The sequence below is a fragment of the Lissotriton helveticus genome, chromosome 10 (assembly GCF_964261635.1).
Source record: "Lissotriton helveticus chromosome 10, aLisHel1.1, whole genome shotgun sequence".
Taxonomy (NCBI): domain Eukaryota; kingdom Metazoa; phylum Chordata; class Amphibia; order Caudata; family Salamandridae; genus Lissotriton; species Lissotriton helveticus.
The window spans coordinates 624,357,994-624,377,534 of NC_136071.1; positions in this window are offsets into that span (position 1 = coordinate 624,357,994).

Sequence of the window (19,541 nt, forward strand, 5' to 3'; positions counted from 1 at the left end):
GTCGCCAGTAGGTATATATAGTTAGGATTTTTTCTCTATGGGATTTTTGAAAATTCTATGTCTAATAACTTTGGCGTTTGTGGACGGAATTGGCTGAAATTTTCAGGAAAATGGCACATTTTGTTTCTGAGCAGCCCCTGAAAATTGGGGGGGGGTTCGTCCAGGGGGGGTCGAGAAAAAAGGGGGGTCCCAAAACGTGTTTTTAACATTGAGTTTTCCATAGGGCGGTTGGCCTCACTTTTAGCCCGAACGGCTGAATGGATTTGCACGAAACTTGGCAAAATTGTAGGGACTGGTAGCCCGATGTGCCTTTTGTAGGTCTCAATATATGTGCTACAGTGGATTTTGAGAAATTAACGTTTAAAAAAAGATATATATCTGTAACAGCGGACCGGGCAGCGCTCCAGTACGCGTACTTTTCGCGCAACGGAGCTTTGTGAAGCGAAGCTGATTGGTTCTCCGGCGTCTGTAAACATTCCAAACAGTCCGTAGCGGCCGCCATCTTGTCTCTCGGTAGGATCGAGAGACAAGAGGAGGCCAAAGCGAAGGGGCAAATGACCATAAGGGGGCATAGTAGATCCTCGCTGACCCCCTAGGTTTGATGTGGAGGTTTTAAAAGGGCCCCGCGGGGCAAAAAAAAAAAATTATAATAATAATCGAACGGCTGAATGGATTTGCACGAAACTTGGTAAAATATTAGGGACTGGTAGCCCGATGTGCCTTTGCTAGGTCTCAATATATGTGCTCCAGTGGATTTTGAGAAATTAACGTTTAAAAAAAAGATATATATCTGTAACAGCGGACCGGGCAGCGCTCCAGTACGCGTACTTTTCGCGCAACGGAGCTTTGTGAAGCGAAGCTGATTGGTTCTCCGGCGTCTGTAAACATTCCAAACAGTCCGTAGCGGCCGCCATCTTGTCTCTCAGTAGGATCGAGAGACAAGAGGAGGCCAAAGCGAAGGGGCAAATGACCATAAGGGGGCATAGTAGATCCTCGCTGACCCCCTGGGTTTGATGTGGAGGTTTTAAAAGGGCCCCGCGGGGCAAAAAAAATAAAATAATAATAATAATCGAACGGCTGAATGGATTTGCACGAAACTTGGTAAAATATTAGGGACTGGTAGCCCGATGTGCCTTTGCTAGGTCTCAATATATGTGCTCCAGTGGATTTTGAGAAATTAACGTTCAAAAAAAGATATATATCTGTAACAGCGCTCCGCTTCGCGTAACGGAGGTTTGCGAAGCTGATTGGTCATTCTGTCACTGGGCTATAGTTGGGCTACATCTGGCTGATATTTGGGCTACATTTGTTTTTTTTGTCTCTGGCGGCCATCTTTGGGCTACATTGGGCTACATTGGGCTTCATTGGGCTTCATTGGGCTACATTATGCTACATTTGGGCTCCAACATATATATAGGCCAATGTAGCCCAATATATATTTTTCAAAGTTAATTTTCGTAAAAACCACTGGAGCATATATCTTGAGACATAGCAAAGGCACATCGGGCTACCAGTCCCTACAATTTTGCCAAGTTTCGTGGAAATCCATTCAGCCGTTCGAGCTAAAAGTGAGTCCAACCGCCCTATGGAAATGAAGGAAATGAATGGGTAATTTGTAATTAGCAAATAGCTCATCGCAAACTAGGAATGGTAAAGAATCGCTATTTATTCCTTAAAGTTCGCTATTTAGGAAATGCAAAAAACTTTGATGATACATATGGCGATTCATCTCTAACAAGATAAGAAGCATAGGGATAGTTTTATGATGACTGGCGCATCACCAGGGATGTGTTAGTCATTCTGTGCCGCTGTTCCGTCACCTATGGTGTGCTGCATTTACAATGCGGCGCATCATGGGGCAAAAACAGCACAGATGCGTGATGTATCTGTGCCGTAAAGGTGGCGCATTGCTGGAGTTGTATCGCAAGTGTGATGAAGCTCCAGCAAGGGTCGGGGGTGCCCCTGTCGCAGGGTTTCTGTTCTCACACAGAACTGTGGACAGAGGATTGGAACCTCAGCGAATTAGGGTGCCCCAAAACTCACCTTAGTAATCAAAAACCCCTTAGCAAGCTAGGTACAGTGTCACATTGGATATAACAAACTCTCAATGTTTAGACAATCCAGAATATGAACTTATAGTACCTCAGGATACGTGGAACTCATGAACAGTCGGTCGTTATATATTTCTTAGAAACCAGAACATGGAGTTAAGAAGAACACATGTGTATTTGAAATGTTTATTTACTAATGCCGTCTTCTCAGGCGTAGTATCTTAGATAATACAAGTACACATATTATCAGTAGCAAAATTACCAGCATAGTTACTAGTACATAAAAAGCGAATGGTGACAGTATGTTAACATGCTGTAAATGAATAAGAGTTAGCAACACTTATAAGCAGCCACGGGCCGTGGAGGGAGTTACGGTGGGGCAGGTAGGCGGGGAGGGGGAGGGGCAGGGTGGAGAGGGCTCCACCCTGCCCCTCCCCCTCCCCACCTCCCTGCCCCACCGTAACTCCCTCCACGGCCCGCGGCTGCTTATATCTCACCCTCCCTAATACACATATTATATTATTTGCTAAGAAGGTCTGTTTGTGTTGGTTTAGGGCGTGCCCATACTTTAGTGTCTTAGATTTGAAGGAATCACATCAGCATACACCAGCTCTCTCTTCATGTGAACCGCATCAACTGTTGTGTATGTGTGTTCGGCAAAGCAATATAAAACCCGCCTCATGCCCAGAATTGGCAGAAGCTGCACTTATGTTATGAGTATGAAGTCGTGGAGATCAGACCTCATAACAATTCTGTATCGTGTTGTTCTTGAAACTTCAGCACTCGCTGTACAGATATAGTTTAACAAGCAAAGCAGATAGTAGAGCAATAACATATTATTCTCATGTAAACCACGATGAACTACTAGGTTGAAAGCTAAAGCAACAACTAAGTGTCGTGTGCAGAAGTTGCAAAAAAGGAAAAATGGCGTTTAAACCGGTAATGAGCCCATGCTAACTTAACACGGTGTAAAGATATCCAGGACCTAGATGACACCTCCCCATGATCCGGAAACGAACTGAATAAGATAATAGAAGTGCCATCTCATGAGAGCAGATTGCAACTTTATATGTGGACGGTCCGCAAGGTAAAACATTAAAAACTAGGAAAATTTAATGCTAAAGAAAAATAAAACAGCCAAGTACTTTATCGAGTCTTAAGCCAATAGGCAAGCTAAATAATAAAAACTTGACAAATAAGTCAATGAATTGTCAATGAAATGCTAGTACTCAGCATATCAAACATGAAAAAGGTCTATGACATAACTGTGTATGCAAAATAAGCTGCAACAGCCTCCAATAGGAAGTCACCGTCTTCATCCAAAAAGAGTTCAGCCATCCAATTTAAAAGCGGAAAAGAACATACGTGTTCTCCCAGCACCGGATCCTCTATCACCATCAGAGGACAGCTCGGTGGGTTTTCAAGAAAGCTCTGTTCCAAGAAAGACTGTGTTGCCGCCAGTAAATTCCAGGGACCAATTAGTCCATGCATCAATGCCACAGCCATAATCCTTTCGCCAGGACAAACCAACTCGTGAGTAATGATAGGAGTCATCAGCTGATTAAAGTCGACGTCAGGAGAAACCGGTCCGCAGAGACACAAATCAATGGCCTAATCGAAATCACAGGTCAGGCAGTGAAATACAGGCTGGACACAGGTGAAGTAGGAGAATCGAAAAGATAATCCATATGCCGTGCTTAATATCGCCAACGGCATTGTGCCATAATATTCTAGCATGCGATTGCGGAACAGTGTCAGCAGCTGCAGGGCCGGAGCTTGCACAGGAGGGACATCCATATTTAAAAATGTAAAAAAGCACAAGAGCGTCCGCTGGTAATGCAAGTAAAAATGGGAATCCACGAAGCAGAGTGGAAAAAATAGAATGAAAGAAAGCAGGGATGACTCCAAAGATTTTCTCAAATGAAGTCACGAGACCACTGGTAACAACTTTAAAAAAGTGCGCCAGGGCCTTTGTGGAGGACGCGTTAAAGATAGTCCGAACCATGTCGCTGAAATGCAAAGGCGAATCAGTATTTAAAAGGGTCTGCACCTCTGTACGGGTGTTCGCTATGTGAAGCACGAAAGTTTCACGGGCCGAACTCAAGGCCACCTCTCTCTGAGACAAAAGAGCTCTTATTCTTGCCATGCCGTTGAAATGTGCTCCCAAGGTTGGTATTTGTGGCCAGATTGAAAACTCCCTATGTTCATGTGTGGGAGGAAATAGAACATTTCTGCAGCAAATAACCCGTTCACTTACTGTTACAATAAAAGGAATACTTTTAATTAACCCAGAACAATCTTCATTATTGAGCATCAAATAACTACCATTTTCCAACAACTTGAACGTGGGGATGATAGCAGGAACTGGCGTGCCTTGCAACACGCAAGCCATATTTGGTCGGTGTTTGTTGCATGAACCGTGTAACTGTATGTGCCTACACATTAGTGAATGATCTGGCGTCTCAGTGCATTCCTCTCCATTCAGATAAACTTCTTGATCATCTTTGAAACATCTGTATGTGTATGGAAGCGACCAGACCTCATGAAGAAAAGCACTACCTAAAGGTTCATAACGACCTATTGGTATATATTTCATACAATTTGAAAACTTATATAAAGCAAAAGGCAGCGTTATGAAACCGTGGATAAGGCACGTTGCCAACAAACCCGCAATCCTCTGCTGATGATGTCACTGAGCATGTCATGAATGATGTAATATGTGACATCATCAGCAGTGGATTACGGGTAATAGTATCTCTAGTTTACTCCCCTATAGCTGTCTTTCTTTTAACATAAGTGTCTGTATCCTTCCCTTATACTTACTGTTTTTTTTTTTTTGTTTTTTTTTTGGTTCACTTCCGGTTCGCATACCGGCGAGCGAACTGGGAAGCGAACTACGAGAAATAGAGGTTGGCACAGTTCCAAATATTGTACCAATTTTTTAATAACGGGGAGGTAGTTCTGAAAAGAACTTTTTTTTTTATTGTTTTTGTTTTTTATATTTTTTTTATTATTTTTCTGAACATTTTTTTACTTTTTTTGAATTTTTCTGAACAGTTTTATATTTTTTTGGGTTTTTCTTGCAGGGGCAATGAAAACGATTCATTGTAAAGGGCTCAACAGGAGCAACAAAACAAAAAAAAAGTATTTATTATTTGGGGCGTTTCGTACAAACTTGCATATGATAGTCAATAGCTCTGTTGATCAGAGTGATGCTTCTTTCTCCGTAGCAAATGAATCCATTGCAATGTACGCAGACGTGTTTTACTTCATGAAATCTCGTTTGAATATTTGGCACCATCTCCCTGCCCTCTGGTCCCGTCCCGTACAACAGATCTTCTGGCCATAATAGGGAGATTATCTAGGTCGTTACGAAACTGTGCAGCACTGTAGTTGTTAGGATGCCACTTAGTCATATGGCGATGCATTGTGTAGTTTCCGAAACTGTATTTTTTGTCGGTCCCTCTGGACAGTCTATCTTGACATATAAGGCAAGTTACGTATCTTGCATTTACTTTTTTCTGACCTTTGGGAATTTAAAAAAATTGCCAAATGAAGTTTTCTTTCCGGTGAGACGTCCTGGGCTCCTCAGGCAAAAAGTGCCTCTCTTCGTGCTCGTCGTCCTGTTCCTCTTCTTCCTCTTTTTGCTGAATTATAACTTGAGCAGGTGGTCCACTCTTCCTTGGATGTGGTGGAGGTGGTGGGGAAGCACCAGCTGAAGCTACTAAAGAAGCCATTGCTCACTGGTAACAAAGGGTCTTTCTCTCACAATGATGAAAGTCAGAGTGAGGAAAGAAGGAGGGATTTTCATCATTTGGGAAAAACAATAGTTCTCAACCAATGAAAAGTGTTCATTTTAGATTATATGACCTGGTCTTACATCATTAGGAAACCAAAAGTGAAATGAACCAATGAAAAGTGTTATTACCAAGTCACATGACCTGCTGTGTTTACGTTAAGCGCTTTGCAGGGCCTCCCGGTTTGCTTCCAGAAACCTGTGCTTTGCGACTCGGTAAGCGTACCAGTTCGCTAACGTAGCACGTCATATGACGTATCACGCGACAACGCGAAACGCCATGCGGACGGGAGGCGTCACGATGTTGTTTTCTAACGCGGCAGTTGCGGTAAAGAAACGTTTACCGGCTCGCGGTCTATTTCGCGGCATCAAGGTCAGCTAACGGGAAGCTTCCCGATTCGCGAAGCGGGAACGAAGAAAAAAAAATATTAAAAAAAAAAATTATTAATAAACATATAAAATATATTTTTGGATTTAAAGAAGAATACATTTTACAGCTACAGATATTAGCTGTTAAAAAACCAATGAAATTCACTGAAAAAACCATAGGTTATAGACCATATATAGTTAGGAATTAGCATTTACAAAACCTTGAAAATTCACTGAAAAAACCATAGGTTATAGACCATATATAGTTAGGAATTAGCATTTAGAAAACCTTATTTTACTCACACAAAACCATTGAAATTCCATATATAGTCAGTTGCACTAACTATATATCGTGCACCCGCAATCCACTGCTGATGATGTCACATATTACATCATTCATGACATGGTCAGTGACATCACTGATGACATCACTGATGACATCTCAAATGACATCACTGATGACATCACTGATGACATCTCAAATGACATCACTGATGACATCACTGATGACATCACTGATGACATCTCAAATGACATCACTGATGACATCATGACACACCAATACTAGTTACTACATACGCACTCACTGATTCCTACGTCTACACACACATTCACTCATTCACCCATACAATCACTCATACATACAGTCACTCATTATTACAACACTATCATATGCACTCATACACCTATGCAGACAGTCACACACTGCCACTCATCCATGGAGTTACTCACACACCAAGTCAGTCCTGTAAAGAATCAATCACACTTCCATTTCTTCATCTATACAGTTAAACACAGAACACCATACTTCAGGGACATCACTGATGACATCACTAATGACATCTGAAATGACATCACTGATGACATCTCAAATGACATCACTGATGACATCATGACACACCAATACCAGTTACTACATACGCACTCACTGATTCGTACGTCTACACACACATTCACTCATTCACCCATACAATTACTCATACATACAGTCAGTTATTATTAGAACACTATCATATGCACTCATACACCTAGTCAGTCCTGTGAAGAATCAATCACACTTCGATTTCCTCATCTATAGTTAAACACAGAACACCATACTTTTCACACATATACTAACACATACTTACTCTCTTATACAATCACTGATACAAGTACACATTGATATGCACAGCGTCACACACCTCCCAGCCAGCCACACACACACTCAGTCTTCCATCCATTCAGTCATTCTTCAATATGTAAAACGTATTTAAACTTTACAAAAACACACAGACACTAGATGATGTCATCAGTGATGTCATCAGTGATGTCACTGACCATGTCATGAATGATGTAATATGTGACATCATCAGCAGTGGATTGCGGGTGCGCGATATATAGTTAGTGCAACTAACTATATATGGAATTTCAATGGTTTTGTGTGAGTAAAATAAGGTTTTGTAAATGCTAATTCCTAACTATATATGGTCTATAACCTATGGTTTTTTCAGTGAATTTTCAAGGTTTTGTAAATGCTAATTCCTAACTATATATGGTCTATAACCTATGGTTTTTTCAGTGAATATATATATATATATATATATATATATATATATATATATATATATTCACTGAAAGAAACCACAGGTTTCAAAGACATTATAGTTAGTTGGACATTTCACTCGTACAAAACAAGAGAAATTCAGCAATTATAGTTAGTTGAGCTCACGCCCCCGCAATGCACGGCTGATGACGTTGCATATTACATCATTCATGACATGGTCAGTGACATCACTGATGACATCACCAATGACATCTCAAATAACATCACTAATGATATCATCCAGTGACTGTTTATTTCTGTAAAGTGTAAATATGTTTTTTTATATATACGTGTCTGTGCATAGATGTGTGAGTGGGTATATGGGATCAAGACTGCATCTGTGAAGGGCTCTATGGGTGGGTGAGTGTGTGTATGGGTGTGTGGGTGAGTGAGTGAATGGATGTCTCAGTGGTACATGTGTCAGTAACTACAAATGTGAAAGGCAGTATATGTGAGTGTTGGAGTATATATATCGCTATATGTGAGAGTGAGTGATTGTGAGAGTGGCTGTATGGATGAATGTGTGCTTGTGTCAGTGATTGAGCAAGAGAGTACGTATGTGTTAGTATCAGTATGAATAAGTGAGGTGGTGTGCGTATAACTATATAGGTGAGTAAATGGGAGTGTGATTGATTCTTTGCATGACTGACTAGGTGTGTGAGTAACTCTATGGATGAGTCGCAGTGTGTGAGTGTCTGTATAGGTGTATGAGTGCATATGATAGTGCTATATTGATGAGTGACTGCATGTATGAGTGACTATGGGTGTGAATAGTGAAAGTGTGTGTAGACTTAGGAATCAGTGAGTGGGTATGTTGTAACTGGTATTGGTGCGTCTATGGTTTCGAAAATGATAGTCTGTATTTTAGAGTGGGTGTATCAAAGCTTATATTAGGGTGTGAGGAGGTGCATGAGATGATCAGGTGGATGATGTCATCAGTGATGTCATTTGAGATGTCATCATTGATGTCACTGACCATGTCATGAATGATGTAATATGCAACGTCATCAGCAGTGCATTGCAGGGGCGCGAGTCATAGTTAGCTCAACTAACTATAGCAGATGAATTTCTCTGGTTTTGTACTAGTGAAAGTTCCAACTAACTATATGGTCCCTCAAACCTGTGTTTTTTTCAGTGAACTTGTAAGGTTTTTTAAATGCTAATTTCTAACTATAACGTCCCTGAAACCTGTGGTTTTTTCAGTGAATTTCTAACATTGTTTTAAAATTCGAATTTCTAACTATAACATACCTGAAACCTATATTTATTTCAATGAATATCAAAGGTTTTTTAAATGCTAATTTCTATCTATAACGTCCGTGAAACCTCTGTTTTTTCAGTGAATTTCAAAGGTTTTTTAAATGCTAATTTTTAACTATGCCTACATAGGTAGGTCATGTGCAGAAAGAAGAAGAAAGACACAGAAAGAAGCAAGAGAAATGCAGAAAGAGGCAACAGAAGTCCAGAAAGACAAAGAAAGGTGCAAAAAGAATCAAAAGATATGCAGAAATAACCATCAGAGGTGCAGAAAGAGGCATTGTTGCAAAGGCATCCTGTGCACCCAACTTTTTGCTGACTGGTACTGGTGGTAAATGACTCTGACTACCCAGGTCCGGAGCCGGTGCTATGCTGAAAGACACTTAGAACACAGTGAAAACACCTATATATACTAGGGTACACTGTGGGTTGGAGTGCCCCTGTGATTGCCAATAAGCATGGGCAGATTTTGCGAATTGGCAATCCGCAAACTTGCGTATTTACGGATTCGCAATCCGCAAAATCCGCGAACTCTCGCGAATTTGCGGATTTTTTTTTTGTGTTAGCAAGGATTTCTGCCAGTTTGCGAGGATTCTGTACCAGTTCGCAATTGCGAACTTACTTGTCGGCTCGCAACGGCCGCGACTATGTTGTTTCTACATCTGGTTCATCATCACAGGTTCACAGCACCCTCTGTTTCACCACTGCCACCCTCTGGTACACCCATGCCACCCTCTGGTACATCACTGCCACCCTCTGGTTGGTTAATCACTGTAGATTATGGGGGTGAAAAAAAGCAAGCACACCTGCCCTGCTTCAACTGACATGAATTAATTTGGGGTTGATTAATGTGTCACTGAATTTAAACTTCCAGTCTGGCTGGCACCTGCTTCCTTATCTGTAATTTGCTTTCTGTTGCAGTGCACTTTTTTTTCACAGGACCTTTGTGACGTATAGTTGCAAGTAGGCAACTGAACTCTGAAGGGGCCCCTCAGGAAGCACTACAGGGAATGATGGTTACTAATGATAAGATTGAACTTTTGCACCTGCTGAGTGCTTTCAGTTTTGTCTGTAATTGGTTTCTGTTGCAGTGTAATTTTTTTAACAGGACCTTGGTTGTATACTTGTAGCTATTCTCTGAGCCTGCTGTGAGGGTCAGAGCAGGGTCATAGAATAGTTGCAAGTAGGCAAATGAACTCTGAAGGGGCCCCTCAGGAAGCACTACAGGGAGTGGTTACTAATGATAAGATTGAACTTTACCACCTGCTGAGTGCTTTCAGTTTTGCAAAAATCCAAATATCCAGCAGCATCCACAAAAAGTAATGCTTCCAGGTCAAGATCCAAATCAAAGTGACCAGCACATGAAGAAAGCACTGGGAGGAGCCTGGTGGACAGGAACAGGAAGTTGGAGACTGTGGGGCCCTTCCTTCCTCCCACCCCCACCCCCCAAAATGGACTCCTTGCAAAGAAAAAGTGCAGGCAAATGTCAACCTGAGGAGTTATTCTGATAAAAATCATAATTTTCAAGGTTTATGCTGCCTGCTGGTGGATTTCTTGTGCGAAATTGCAAATTTTGCAATCTCGCAATTGCGAGATTGTCTCTGCCCGCCGCATCTACGTGTTCGCAAGTGTTTACTGCCGCGAAATTGTATAGTATTCTAGTTGGCAAGTGCGACCAAGCAAAAAATCCGCTTCGCACGGATTTTACGAATTTTCGGCAAGTTCGCGAGAGTTCACGGATTGCGAATTTACCGAAAATCCGCAAAATCCGCGAGCGGAACGGATTTTACGCCCATGCTTAATTGCCATGACCTGCCCTGTAAGGCCCTAGTACATATTAGGGCAGGGGGATTAAAACTATCGCTAAGTTAGAGGTACAGAAAGAGACTAGAGGAGTAAAGAAAAAAGCAACAGAGGTACCAAAAGAGGCAAGAGAGGTGCAGAAAGAAGCAAGTGAAGTGCAGAAAGAGGCAACAGAGGAGCAGAAAGACGCAAGGTGCAAAAGGAGGCAAGAGGGTTACAGAAAGAGTCAGGAGGGGTGCAGAAAGAAGCAAGAAAAATGTAGAAAGAAGCAAGAGAATTGCTGAAAGAAGCAACTGAGGTGTAGAAAGAGGCAAGAGAAGTACAGAAAGAGGCAAGTGAAATGCAGAAAGAAGCCAGAGCAGTTCAGAAAGAACCAACAGAGGTGCAAAAAGAGGCAAGAGGGATGCAGAAACAGGTAGGAGAGAAGCACAAAGAGGCAAGAGAGGTACAGAAAGAGGCAGGAGGGGTCAGAAAGAAGGACGAGAAGTGCTGAAAGAGGAAAGAGAATTGCTGAAAGAAGCAACAGAGGTGTATAAGGAAGCAAAATAAGTGCAGAAAGAGGCAAGTGATGTACAGAAAGAAGCATGAGCAGTGAAGAAAGAACCAGTAGAGGTACAAAAGAGGCAAGAGGGGTGCAGAATATAGTAGGAGATGTGCACAAAGAGGCAAGAGAAGGACATAAACAGGCAAGAGGGGTGCATAAAGAAGGAAGAGAAGTGCAAAAAAAAGCAACAGAGGTGTGGAAAGAAGCAAGAGAAGTGCAGAAAGGGCCAAGTGAGGTGCATAAAGAAGCAAGAGAAGTGCAGAAAATGGCAAGAGAACAGGAGAAAGAAGCAAGAGGAATGCGATAAGGGGAAGAAGGGTGCAGAAAGAAGCAAGAGAGGTACAGAAAGAGACAAGAGAAGTACAGAAATAAGCAAGAGAGGTGCAGAAAGAGGGAAAGCGAGTACAGAAAGAGGCAACAGAGGTGCAGAAAGCGACAACAGGGGTACAGAAAGATGCAAGAGAGGTGTAGCAAGAGGCAATAGAAGTGCAGAAAGAAGCAACAGAGGCAAGAGGGGTGCAGAAAGAGGAGAGACAAATGCAGAAAGAAGCAAAAGAGGGGCACAAAGAACCAAGAGGGGTGCAGAAAGAGGCAAGAGCAGTGCAGAAAGAACCACAAGATGTGCAGAAGGAGGCAAGAGAGGTGCAGAAAGAGGCAAGAGATGTGTAAAAAAAGGAAGAATGGTACAGAAAGAAGCAAGAGAAGTGCATAAAGAGGCAAGTGATGTGCAGAAGGAGGCAATAGAACTGCCGAAATAGAGAGTTGCAGAAACAGGCACAAGGGGTGCAGAAAGAGGGAACAGATGTGCAGACAGAGGCCAGAGAGGTACAGAAAGAAGAAAGAGAGGTACATAAAGAGGCAAGAGAGATTCAGGAATTTGTGACATAGGTGCAAAAAGAAGCAAGAACAGCCCAGAAAGAACCAACTGAGGTGCAGAAAGAGGCAGGAGGGATACAGAACGAGGTGCAGAAAGAAGGAAGTGAAGTGCAGAAGTAAGCAACAGAGGTGCTGAAAAGAAGTGTGAACGGTGCAGAAGGAGTCAAGAGAAGTGCATAAAGAGGCAAGAGAGGTATAGAAACAGGCAGGAAAAGTGCAGGAAGAGGGAATAGGGGTGCAAAAAGAGGGGAGAGGGGTGCAGAAAGAAACAAACGGGGTGCAGAAACAAGCAAATGAGCTGCAGAAAGAGGCAACAGAGGTGCCGAAACAAGCAGGAAAGGTGCAGCAAGACGGAACAGGGGTATAGAAAGAGGCAAGATGGATACAGAAATTTGCAAAAGAGGCGCAGAAAGAAGCAAGAGCAGTGCAGTATGAACCAAAAGAGGTGCAGAAAGAGGCAAGAACGGTACAGAAAGAGGCAAGAGGAGTGCAGAAAGAAGTAAAAGAGGTACAGAAAGAGGCAAGACAACTACAGTAGTAGGTAAGAGAGATACAGAAAGAGAAAAGAGGGGTGCTGAAAGAGGTAAGAAGGGTACAGAAACAAGCAGGAGAACTGCAGAAAGAGGCAAGAGAATTGCTGAAAGAAGCAATGGAGGTGCAGAGTGAGGCAAGAGAGGTGCAGAAACAGTCATGAAAGGTACAGAAAGAGGGAACAGGGGTGCAGAGAGAGGCAAGATGGATACAAAAATTTGCAAAACAGGTGCAGAAAGAAGCAATAGCAGTGCAGAAGGAAACAACAGAGGTGCAGAAAGAGGCAAGAGGTGTGCAGAATGAGGCAAGTGCAGTGCAGAAATAACCAAGAGATGTGCAAAATGAGGCAAGAAAGGTGCAGAAAGAGGCAAGAGGTGTGCAAAAATGGAAGAAGGGTGCAGAAAGAATCAAGAGAAGTGCAGAAAGAGGCATGTGAGGTGCAGAAGGAGGCAAGAGAACTACAGAAACAGGCAATAGGGGTGCAGAAGGAGGGAACAGGTGTGCAGACAGAGGCAAGAGAGGTTCAGAAAGAGGAAAGAGGGGTACAGAAAGAGGCAAGAGGGATGCAGAGATTTGCAACAGAGGTGCAAAAAGAAGCAAGAACAGTGCAGAAAGAACCAACAGAGGTACAGAAAGAGGCAAGAGGGGTACATAAAGAGGCAAGTGGGCTACAGAAAGAGGCAAGAGGGATGTAGAAAGAAGCAATAGAAATGCATAAGAAGCAACAGAGGTGCTTAAAGAGGCAAGAGGGGTACAGAAAGAGGCATGAGAAGTGACAAAAGAAGCAACAGAGGTGCCGAAAAAGGCAAGAGAGGTGCACAAACAGGCAAGAAAGGTACAGAGAGATGGAACAGGGTTGCAGAAAGAGGTAAGAGGGATACAGAAATTTTCACAAAAGCAAGAGCAGGGCAGAAAGAAGCAAGAGAAGTACAGAAAGAAGCAAAACGGGTAGAGAAAAAGGGAAGAGGGGTGCCAGCAGAAGCATGAGGGATGCAGAACTTTGCAAAAGAGGTGCAGAAAGAAGCAAGAGCAGTACAGAAAGAACCAACAGTGGTGCAAAAAGAGGCAAGAGGGGTGCAGAAATAGCTAGAAGAGGTACACAAAGAGGGGTACAGAAAGAGGCAACAGTGATACAGAACTTTACATAAGTGGTACAGAAAGAAGTAAGAGCAGTGCAGAACGAACCATGAGAGGTGCACAAATAGGCAAGAGGGGTGCAGAAAGAGGTAGGAGAGGTGCACAAAGAGGCAAGAGGGATACAGAAAGAAGGAAGAGAAGTGCAGAAAGAAGCAACAGAGGTACTGAAAGAGACAAGAAGGGTGCAGAAAGGGCGAAGGAGTGTATAGAAAGAGACAAGAGGGGTACATAAAGAAGAAAGTGAGGTACAGTAAGAGGGAACAGATGTGCAGAATGAGTCAAGAGAGGTGCAGAAAGTAGACACAATTTGCAGAGAGAGGCAAGAGAAGTACAGAAAAAGAAAGAAATGTGCAGAAAGAAGCAACAAAAATACAGAAAGAGGCAAGAGAGGTGCAGAAGGAAGCAAGAGTGGCTTGCACACCATTAGTACCAATTTTACACCAACATTTAGCAATACATTCTGGGTTTACAAAGGGCCTTCCACCAGGCTGTAACACTTGTCGCTACTTTTTTAGTAACGTTTGAGATAGAAGCAAGACTTTTTTTTCAAATCTGCAGATTAAGGAGCAGTTGATGGATTATGTGGCTAATGTGGAAAATGTATAATTGTGCAAAAGTCGGTATAGCTAAACAGTCACATAATTCTAGTGGCCCTGCTCATACCTCTGACTAGGTCCACAAGTGCTCCTCAAGTGCTTCTCAGTGATTCCATCTTTTTTTGTCTCACTGAGTTCATAGTTGAGCGTCTATGGAAATAAGGAAGACTAAACCTGAGGTTACCACTCCACAACAAAGACTACCATACCACATAATTACTCTTCATAACACATAATCCCACTCTACATAATTCCTACACACTAAATACCACATACTTTCTATCCACATAATTTCACTGCACAATTTACCACATAATCTCACTACACACAACGTATATCCACTCAACTCCCAAAAAATGAGTAAAAACATTTTCGTTTACAACGCCAATAGCTCTAACTTTCACGAATGTGAAACCTATTGCATTGCAAACACTTCTTTAACTAGTATACACATTTACAGAGTGATGGAGAAAGGGTGCTGGGCCTCCAACCAGCGCTCAGGAATTCCGCTGCTTAGGACTTACAGGTGGTATTAGGAGGGTGTCTTGGCCCCCAAAGTCCCTCAGGAGTAAAATGGACTTCATCTCCCAACCCGTAGTCTGCTAGGAGATGCATTTGCAGAGGAGTGCAGAAAGGGAGGTGTTACCTTCAAAGACGTTTTAGCAATCTCATGGTGTGGAACTTACTGGAGCTAACAGATGGGTAGTTGGCCCCCAAGGACAACCTTGGGGCCAACTACCCCTCCTATTACCTACAGTAAGTCTCACACAGCAGCATTGCTAAGTTCTCGTAGCAGGCCACGGCCCTTTGCCCACCACTCTGCAAACGCGCTCCCTGGTGTGTTCTTGGATGGGGATTGAAGTCCCCTTCACTGCTGGGGGTCCTTAGGGATGAACTAGCCTACCTCTTACCCCCAGTAAGCCCCACACAGTGGGATTGCTAAGTGGTGGACACAGGACACTCCCCCTTTCTCCACTACTCTGCAAATGTTCCTCCTGGTGCATCTAAGTTGGGGTATTAAGCCCCCTTCTTTCCTGAGGGTCCCTGAAGGCCAAGTAGCCAACCAGGTACCTCCAGTAAGTGCCACACACCTGGATTGCTGAGAGTGGTCAGAGGCCTAGCCCCCTTTTTATACCACTCTGAAAACAAATGGTTCCCCCTTTCCTGGGCCACTTTTGGCCCTGGGGAACCCATCCCCCGGGGCCTGGCAACCTTTTTGTTTTTCAAAACATTTTTGGGGAGGGGGCCGCGTGGCCCCCCTCCAGAGGCCAGTTAAGGTCCCAGGGTCCCTATCCCCCGGGGCCTGGCCAGCCTTCTTTTTTCTTACTATTATTTATATTGCTCATGGACCCCATCCCCAGGGACCGGCCTTCAGTTTAAAAATATATATATTTTACTAAAAGGGGATTGGGACCGAGTGTCCTCTTCCAGGGCCACTTCTGGCCCCGGGGACCCGATCCCCCGGGGTTGGTCCTCAGTGGTGGGGGAGCCCCAATGCCGCCACGGTCCCAGCTGGCTCCCCGCCTCCTAGGGGAGCCGGCATTGCTATTGAACAAGGGGAGCTGCTGACATGCAGCTCCCCTTGTCCAAAAGCAATCTGCTTTGCATAGCATCCACCTAGAGTTGGACATCTGTAAAATGAAACTAGCTTCAGCATTGTTTAGAAATCACTCACCCAGAGCGCTGGAGATAAATGTCCCCACTGAGCCAAGATTGCATGGCCCTGAAGTCAGACGGGGGAACCATAATCTTAATCATTAACAGGAAAGAAATATTTTACAGCCAAGGCACGTTATATAGTAAAATGAGGTACCCCCATCGTCAATGGTCACAACCCAATATGATATCTACTTGGCTCCGCTCCCCTGTTTATGACAAATAGGTGCTGCTGGAGACCGGTATATGTCGTTCCGAGAGCCCGACTGGTTAGGTTGGGTTTCTCAAATCATAAGTTAATTGGATGCAGGGGATGCCTCTTTGAATGTGGTGGGGGAGGGGGGCAAGATCAGGTGGAATGGCCTTCTCTGTGCTGGTGCCGATTAGTAAATAGTACTCCATTGGTACAGAGCGTTGGTATTACATCAGAACTGGTTGATTCACATGTGTCAACCCAGAAGTCAAGGGTGACATAGTCTCCATTCACCGCTATCTCATTGGGCGGTGTTTAAAGGGGATCAATGTATCTTTGTGTCTACAGATAACAGATCATGCTATACATTGATCTATAATTTGAAAAACAAACTAGCAGGACAAAATTATGTGTGGTAATATTCCCCCAAGTTTGCATGGTGATGTTGCGTCAACAATAACAGTGAATTTCAGAATGGTAGAGGGATGTTTATGGCCCGAAATTATGATGTGTTCAATAAAATGCCAACATAGTGATGTAATTCATGCAGTTGAGACATCAGGTCAGTGAGTAATTACACTAGGGTGGCACAAGATCCCAGCTGGAAATCATGGGTGATATGTTCTCCACACTACCCTGTGTGAAAAAACCTATATATTAATCTATAGGGCTGAAGTGGGCATGGCTTGCAGGGCCAAGATAGTAGACGCACCCTAAAGTTGCTCTGCTACCCATCTCTGTTATCTGTCATTATTCCTCCCTCCAGGTGTGGCATCCAAACACCACTGATGCCTTCCTGTTTTACTTAAGTACACCCACCCACATACAAGATGGATGGTGGACTGGGTTGGCTTACCTGCTGCCACTGTAATCTACTCTTGGAGCTACCTTGGAGCTTCAGAGGAGACTTCAGCTTGTTCAGAATTCAGCTGCCCGCCTCCTTTGCAAGGTCCCGTGGAGATCTCCAATTTCCCCCTTTCTTAGAGACCTTCACTGGCTCCGCATCGCAAACCGAGTCAAATTCAAGGCCCTCTGCTTTATGCATAAAATCAAGCAAGGGTCGGCCCCAGTTTACCTCCAGGCCCTTGTCCAACAATATTCTCCATCCCGCCTCCTTAGATCATCAGCTCATGGCAACTTTCTGATCCCGCGCTTCAAATTGACGAGAATGGGCGGACGCTCTTTCTCCTGCGTGGCCCCCAGGCTGTGGAACTCTCTTCCGGGTACATTGAAACTCGAACTATCTTTGTTGAAATTCCGCAGAGACCTTAAAACCTGGCTCTTCTCTCAATATCAACTGCAATGCGTAATCACTACTCTACTGGCGCCGGGAGACCCCCTGTGGGTAGCTGTGCGCCCTATAAATTCAACTACAATACAATACAATCTGGCGGCCTACTGCAGGTGGCTAAGAGGAGCAGAGGAGCTTTACATTGTGGCTGGAGGTGACTGGCCAATGGATCCTCTGGCATCCGACACTGTTGGTGGCAGAGGGGCAGCGAGGATTGAAGCTGCCGCAAGGTCCCTAAAGTGCTGGCTGTGTGATGTTTTGCCTGCTGCCACTGAGGACTGGGGGCCTTCTGCAAGTGGCGTGGAGGAACAGAGAGCTGCACATTGTGGCCAGAGGAGCCTGACCTGCTGGTTTGCGGGCGCCTGGTGCTGCTGGCGACTGGTGAACTCCAAGGACTCCTTGTTGTGCCGGCTGTGAGGCATCCCACCTGCTGTCACTGTGGTCTGCAGGCAGTGTGGAGTGGCAGAGAGTCCGTGCATCATGGCAGGAGGCACCTGGCTTACGGACCTGCTGGAGACTGATGGTCGGCGAAGCTCATAACTACTGTGAGGCCTCTGAGAGGCCAGCTGTAAGATGCTTCCTTAGGACTGAAGTTATAATAGCCATATCATATCAGAGGAGACTCACAACTCATGATTGGAATTTGGGTGTCTCTGAAGAAAACATAGTAAGTCAGTGCTTGAGCACCTCCCCAGCCCTCTCCTTGCATAAGTGTGTGCTGTTAGGCTTTGGAAGTTCTCTGTTTTGTTTCCCACAGTGCCTTTCCCTACTAGACTATTAGGTCACGGGGCTCGCCTGATGCACTATTGGTGCCCCATACGCAGCAGCTTCCCTGTGACATAGGGTGGAGCACCCCACACAAGCCCTGCTCACTGTGGACCTGAAGTTCCCGCCCACCCTCTGGAATTTAGAGGGTTTTATTAAGGAAGCACACTTCCTTAATTCTGTATGCTGCTCGACATGTTCTTTCCCAACTGCGATTGCATTGACTTTGTTCCAAGCTTTACCTGCCATGGATGTGCTCGCATTGTCAATACTTGGCATTCTAGGCTGATCTGGCTGTTATTGGTAGCTATGGTGTGGCTTTCTCTGTCTGGCACTATTTGCAGCCTTCTGACTCTCTGCTGATAGAGTGATTGCGGTGCTCTTTCTAAATTCACCCCTTTCGTTTCTATTTCTCTGGGTACTTTAATTTCCTGGCTGTGCAGCCTTTGAAACTTTTGGGGTTACAAGCACTGCATTGTGCTACGACATGCTGGTGTGCGATCATAAGCGGATCTACACAATGTTACATACTGGCCCCATCCTACCTGCTGCTTGTACCTGATAGCTGCTTTCATGCCTCACTGTGCAGAGTTATTGTAGTACCATCAAGATGGGCCACACACGAAATACTAACCCCAGGGCCTCCGCATGTTCGTCCTCAACTGCTGAAGCTGATCAACTGGACTCCTTGAGTCAGCCTTCTCCCCCCAGAGACAGATTTGACACAGTACTGTCAGAAATAGAGCCTATGCGGACGACGTGGCGATTTTAACACCTAATCCTACCCTTGCTATTAGTGAGGTTGAACTTGAGGCACAGCAATTTGGCCAGGCCTCAGGATACAGACTCAACAGGGCTAAGACCCAGATAGTGAAAAATTCCCATACAATTTGCAACTATAGACATGTAGTTAGGTCAGCAGTGTACCTAGGGGTCGAGATCTCTGCAGATCTAGACGGGGTTGTGGAACAGAATATGGCTCCCTTAATGGCTAAAGTAAGATCTGACTTAGAGAGAATGCAAAATCTTCACCTATCCTTAGTTGGCTGTACCAATGTTATTAAAATGTTAATTTTGCCTAAGTTTTTTTACTT